Genomic DNA, 7053 nt, shown 5'->3' with positions numbered 1-7053 from the left:
TAAACTATAACATCTATAATAAGGAACTGCTAGCTATAATAGAAGCATTTAAATAGTAAAGAGTTTACCTTAAAGGGGTAGTATATATAATACAGGTGTATATAAACTATAAGAATCTAATATACTTTACTATAACTAAGGAGTTGAACAGAAAATAGAAAAAATAGTTAGAAAAACTAGAAACCTTTAATTTTAGGATTATATATTAAAAAGGATCTAAAAATACTTATATAAACATACTTAGCAGAAGGCCGGACTATATAGAAGGAGCCGAGAAAACCAGGCAACCTATACTTAAGGAAATAAGTCTAGGAACCCTTAAATTTAACTACGTGTAAGCAGTAGTTGCTTACAGGTCTAAGGATAATAAGTAGTATAAACGGATTAAGGCAGCACAGAAGGTAGATTAAAAAAGCCGAGATTTAGCGGGTTATAACTAGCAGAGCTTGCGCCTAGAGCCTATAAACTAGGAACGCAGAGAAATATAGAATAGTATTATTACCTTATAGAATAAGATATTTATGCCTAAAACCTTATAAAAAGAGCTTATTAAGGAATTCTATAGTATACCAGTGCACGGGCACTAGGGAATGGAAAAAACACGGGAAAAAATTGCAAGAACATTCTATTTCCCCGGACTTCGGAAACTAACGGAGAAAATTATATACAGATGTAAATGCGCGAAGAATAAGTCGGTATAACACGCACTGTATAGACTAATAAAGAGTCCCTCTATACCGGAAAAAGTATAGAAATCTATTATATAGAACTTTATAGTTAAGCTACTATAGTCTATTAAACCTATAATAAATATAAAGTATAACGCAATATTAGTAGTTATAGACCGACTAACTAAATATATATACTTTATCCCTTATTAAGAAGTATTAACGGCAGAAGATCTGGCCTACGCTTTTTTAAAGTATATTATTAGTAACTATAGGCTACCCTAGGAGATAATTTTAGATTAAGACAAGCTCTTTACATCGAAATTCTAGTAAACCCTTACTGCACAACTAGGGACAAAGCATAAGCTTTCCACGGCGTTTTACCCTTAGACGGACAGGCAAACGGAAAGGCTTAATTAGATTTTAGAATAATACCTATAATGCTATATTAATTACAGGCAGGATAATTAGGTATTGCTACTACTAATAGCCTAGTTCGCCTATAATAGTATATCTACGGAGTTAATAAAGGTATCGCCCTTTTTTATAAACTACGGTTTTAATCCAGAGGCGTATTAAGAACCCCGACTTAATAGTATAAAAGCCTAGAGGGCACTGCTATTAGTTAAAAATATTAGAGAGCTATAAGAATAGCTCTTAATAAATATCTAATTCCTAATACTAAAGTTAGCAAGATATTATAACTAACACCGGAGTGTTGCACTAACCTTTAAAAGGGGAGATAGAGTCTACCTACTCCGCAAAAATATTAAAACAAAATAACTAAGCACAGAGTTAGACTATATTAAGATTAGACTATTTAAAATATAGAATGTTATTAGCCTAGTAAACTATAAGCTTAGGCTACCTAATAGGATAAAAATACACCCGGTTTTCCACGTATTACTACTAGAACTTATACTACTAAACGCTAAGCTAGAAAACAATATAGAGGTCGACGACAATAATAAATATAAGGTCGAGCAAATCCTAGATTCCCGATAATATAGTTAGTAAAAGGAGTACCTAATTAAGTAGAAAGGATACAGCACCTCCGAGAATATATAGGAACCGGTTAAGAGTTTAGCGAACTGTTAGAAACTCCTGCAGCAGTTTTACCGCCAGAATCCGGAGCAGCCTAGAAAGACGGCGATAGTGCACTATCTAACTAGGAAGGATTAAAGGAACCCGGAGAAGGAATGCCACTGCTATATAATTAGAATGCACGGTAATAGAACAGACGGCTGGCAGTGCCTAGTATACCTAGAAAGAAAAAAGAATACCTAACAGTTCCTAAGGCAGAAGGCAAGCCTTCCTGCTCGGCACGCTTTTGTTTTTTCTACTTAGCCTCCTTCTAATTATCTTCCTTAAGCTCTTCTAGAGTTTTAAAACTATAATATATTATCTCCTTACCATGCTTACGCAGCAACTTCTTTTAAAACTCTAGATGTTTAATTTTCGCTATAGCAGTATAAAGAGCAGCACGGGCGGCGGATTTCTCCGCGCGCAGCCGCTCCTCCTTATAAGACAGTTTTCGCCCTAAAAGAGTTAGGCGAAATATAAATATATGCACGCGTACACGATAGCTTATAGGTAGCTGCTAAGATGCCAGCAATATTACAGTTCAATTGTTGCGCCTAAACGCAGGCGGCATAATAATCCGAGTTAGGTGTAGAAACTATACACGATAAACCCCGAGACTTGCACCGGGAATAAGGCATAACTTTTAAACCAGACGCGTCGATACAATTAGTAAGCACGAGACAGCTTTCTTATTTCTTAGCTTTTAAGGTGTTAGATATTATAAAGAAAGAAACAGAGTAGCATAATAATAGCCTAATAGGTAGGGTATCGCCAGCTACTTATCTAAAACCCTACTATAGAAATACTTTCAGGCTAAAAGCTTTAAAAGGGGGAGCAAGTATTATAACTTATAATATAAACAACCTAAGTATAGAGGTACTTATAGAGATAAGTAAGTAGATAAGACTAATAATATAGAACTAAGTTATAGGACTAAAAAGGTTACGTGTAGGACGCATAGGGATCCTGGATTCCCCTATAGACTGCTAGTAGATAGGAATAATCTAAGACTAGGATATTACAGGGACAGGGCTATATAATAGCTCGAAGGGCTTAAAAGTGCAAGCTAGGCGAGCGCTTAAGGGACTTAAGGCTGCGAGCTAAAAGAGCAGCTCGAAGGGCTTAAAGCTGCGAGCTATATAAGTAAGAGGTTTTTTAGAACGGAGCTTTTATATATAAAAACGCTCCTTTATATAAATAGAAACCTTGTGTTTAACTTAAGACTTTAATACTACCTATTAGAAGTAATAACCCTGTCTTAGACCTTAATTAATTATTGCCTTACCTTTTAAAGACTATTACACCCCGATAATAACTTGCCTATACCCTGCCTTAGTATAAAACACTTAGAAGGTATAGAAAAAACAACCTGTTATATCTAACTAGCCTTTTTAGACGGCTACTAAATAAAGTACTATTAATAGTACTTAATCTCTTGCTAATAAAAAATGTATTTTTATTAAAGAGGGCGACGCACAGCTTACTGCTAGTCCTGGAAACACGAGTAGATCCTGTTCGATATTTCGAAGGAAAGGGACTATTTATTAATACCCTAGATTTGCTCGAGGCTATATTAAAATATAGCGCAGTACTTTCCGGGTCTAGAGCACTTAACTAGTTTATCCTAATATCTACTACTATAGTATCTAATTAGGACTTCTATATTCCTCCCGAGCTAACCGCAATTATATCTATTAAACGCGCTTTTAAACAGTCCGGGGTAAGCTTTAAAACCTGCCTTATATAGGCAGTATAAAAGTTGTAGAGCAAATCTTTAGTTTTACTTAATCGGAACTAGCTCGTTTCTATTATATATAAAGCTTATTTCTATTAAAATTCTTAGAAGTATAATAAAAATAACGTTCTAAAGGCGGTCTACCGCACCTTTCTAATACTATAGAATATCTTCCTATATATTTAGCTAGATAGATCTATAAGCTAGATAGCTAATCTCTAGCCGATATTTATTAATAAAGATAGCTGTATTTCTTTAGGGGTTTAGTAAGACAGTATCTAAGAAAGTAACTATAACTATATTGCGCCCGCAGTGCTATCCGGAACAGCGCAAAAGTTTAATAGAATAGTTCTAGTACAGTTAATTATCGGCGCGTTAGACCCTTAAAAATAATAGGTAGCTAAGCCTATACTATTATTTTAGAGCGTTTTCCGAAGTATCTTTTGTTTCTATAGTAGTTATATCTAGTATATTTTTACTAAGTATATCGCCGTATATATATACTATAAGCTTGCTATAGAGAAAATAGCCTACTAGTAGCAAGTCCCTACTATTATCTAAAATAGAGCCGATGCTGCAGTTTAGAAATATAATCGCAGGGGTTTTTATTTTATAACGGCTTCTAAGACTAAAAATATATAAACTTCCCGCGCTGCTCTTAACAATAGCTTATATTTCCTTATCTTAGATTAAAACAGCAACTATATTCCTTTTCTTTCCCTAGTAAGGAAGCTTAAATAGAGCTATAATAGCACTATTATTAGCCCTTCTATAGGGCTAATTATAAGGGAAGTATAATATAAGCTGCTATTTTTTAGAATAGTCTATTAAATATAATATCTAAGTAAATTCTATAGTTATTAGCATTAGATTAGTTCTTTATAAACATGCTGTATATAACCTTAGAGTTACCCTATTTACAGCTTAGTTAGCTCTAATTATTTAGAAGCTCCCCTTTTATATTCTATTCCTTTATTACTTATCTAAAGTTATATATATAACCCTTATTTAAACCCTATAATTTAAGTAGTTCTTAACTTCTTAAGCCTTAATTTTATACAGTAAAACGGTCTTTTAATTATTATATAAGCGCGCTAAACCCTTCCGCTAAGATATAGAGCAATTCCTTTGCATAGAAAAACTTTAGAGTGCATGCTTTTAAGGGCTAAGTATCTTAAAAATCTTAGAGCTATTTTCTTTTTAATGGAATTATTGTTCTACTGCCCCCTAAAAGTATATAAATAGTTATAGTTAAGTAGGGTGTAAAGCTAATATTGTTCTAGATGCTATTATTAGGCCTTAAACGTATTAGATGCGGACAATAATAATAGAAAGCTATAGTCCGAATTTGCTACAATTTCTAAGGCCGAATAGGATTAGAAAATTACTAAGTATTAATTAAAACAGCAGCCTAAGGGAGCTTTTTTAGGAAGGAGAAAAGGAGAATACTTAGAAACCACGCAAACTAACTTTAAAAAGAAAGTACTTAAAAAAGGGGCTACTAAGAAAAAGGGACCTAAAAAAGGCCGATCTACTATTGCCCTAGTATAGGTTACTAGCTTTTTAGTTTTATAATATAAAGAATCCGGTAATACTGCTATACTACACGCGTATATATAAGCCGGAAATAGATTAATATAAGCCTAATATTCTATAGGGAACTAGCAGTTATACAGCTCGAGATAATACACTAGTATAGGCTGCTAAGGATATTACTAAAGGACCTTTAGGAGCTGCTTAAAATAGTAAGAAGACACCTAAGAAAGCTTTAAGAGCTAGAAATAGCGCAGAAATACCTAAGGGAGCTATAGGGGATTATAAGTCTTTAAGAGCTACTCGGGATTAGAATAGGATATAATACTGCTATTTAAACTAAAGGTGCTGCGGAGCTAGATAATATTAAGATTAAGCCGATAAATAAGGATACTAAAATAAAAGGAGCTAGAGACTTCTTAAAAGGAGATAATAGAGACTTTAATAGATATTTAGAGAGCGACTCTAGTAGTAATATAAGTATAAAAGATGTTAAAGATATTAATAGTGTTAAGAATAATAAAGATAACAGCAGCGTTTAAAAATTAGATTCTAATAGCAATTTTAATACACTAGCTCGGCCTTTATAGGCCCTTAATATGTAATTATATAGAAGAAAGTATAAAAAAAGTTAATTCGCACTTCTATTAGCTTAGTAGAATATTAAAAAACTACCTATATTTATTACCTAGTATTTCTTTTATTATTTTTTAATTTATTCTTATTACTTATTTAATACTGTTTCCTTTTTAGCCGCTACACCTCCGCCAGCTCCCGCACTAGAACGCCTATAGTATTAGCCTTTTCTAGAATAATTATCGTCGCCCTTATAATAATGCTTATAAGGCGCACTAAGTATAGAAATATTGCGGCCGTGCTTCTTAGCTTTTCCTTTACCTTTCTACTATTAGCCTTCTCTAGCACTTTCCCTAAGAAAGCAAGTAGTTTTTAACTAGTAAATAGAGATAGAGAACCCTAATAAGAGCCTTAAAAAGAAGCCGGAGAGAAGCCTTCCTATAGCTCCTTATTATACTAAAAGTACTAATATAGCTTTAGCAGGAGGGGAAAACTTTTAAGCGCCACGGATATCCTAATAAGGCTAAGACTGTAGATAAGGTTAAGACTATAGTTAAAAAGGTGGGTAAAAGCTAGCAGAACCTTAAGAACCCGTTATAGCGTTCTAATAACAGATTAACTGCGCAGGAACAGGAGCGGCACTTATAATACCCTCTGCTAAAGCCGCAGAATCTACTACTAGCCTAGGTGCGCAATTATACTATACTGCGCTCTATATCTAGGAACTAATCCTCTATAACCTATTAGCTTTAGCCTTAAAAAAAAATACTAAAGTCGCGTCGGATTAACTTTTTATATAGGCTAGCTAACGGCCTAATATCTGCTTAAAAAGCGCCGGAAACCTTAAGGTATACCTGCAGTTAGAATTAGAAATCGGCTTATTAAGATCCTTATTTAGCTTATAATAGGGCCCTAACAGCTTAATTTAAAGAAAGTTTCTAAAGGTAATATTAATATAAGCCCCCTTTAGACCCTTAAACGCCGGCTTATACTAGGTATAGTTTAGATAGTCCGAAGGCACCGCAAACTATTAAAGGTTTTTTGGAATAGAATACTTATAGTTTATAGCGTCTGCTTAAGCGCAGAAGATATCCTATATTTAATAGATTAGGGTAAAGTCTACTTAAGTATTAAGGTTGTCTAAAACTATATTATTAGCCTAAGAAAACTTAATAAAAAGGGTATACTTACTAAACTACTAAAATATTTTATACCCTAATAAGCCCTTAGCCTTATATAAGCGACTAAGGCGGCGACTATAACCGGGCTCTAGCTGTTTATTACCTTTACCTCTGCTAGGGCCTTTTAGCAGGCCTAAGGCAGTTAAGCCTAGGTAAGTATCTACTATAGTTATAGCAATAGCAGATTAAAGTAAAAAAGAGAGAAGTCTTAAGGGCGCTGCTAAATGTACACCCTATATTTACTCGGTGTACACCCCTTTTCTACTCCGTATACACC

This window comes from Mytilinidion resinicola (genome assembly GCF_010093595.1).
Source record: "Mytilinidion resinicola strain CBS 304.34 unplaced genomic scaffold BDZ99scaffold_12, whole genome shotgun sequence".
Lineage (NCBI taxonomy): Eukaryota > Fungi > Ascomycota > Dothideomycetes > Mytilinidiales > Mytilinidiaceae > Mytilinidion > Mytilinidion resinicola.
Note: the sequence above shows the minus strand (reverse complement) of the source record.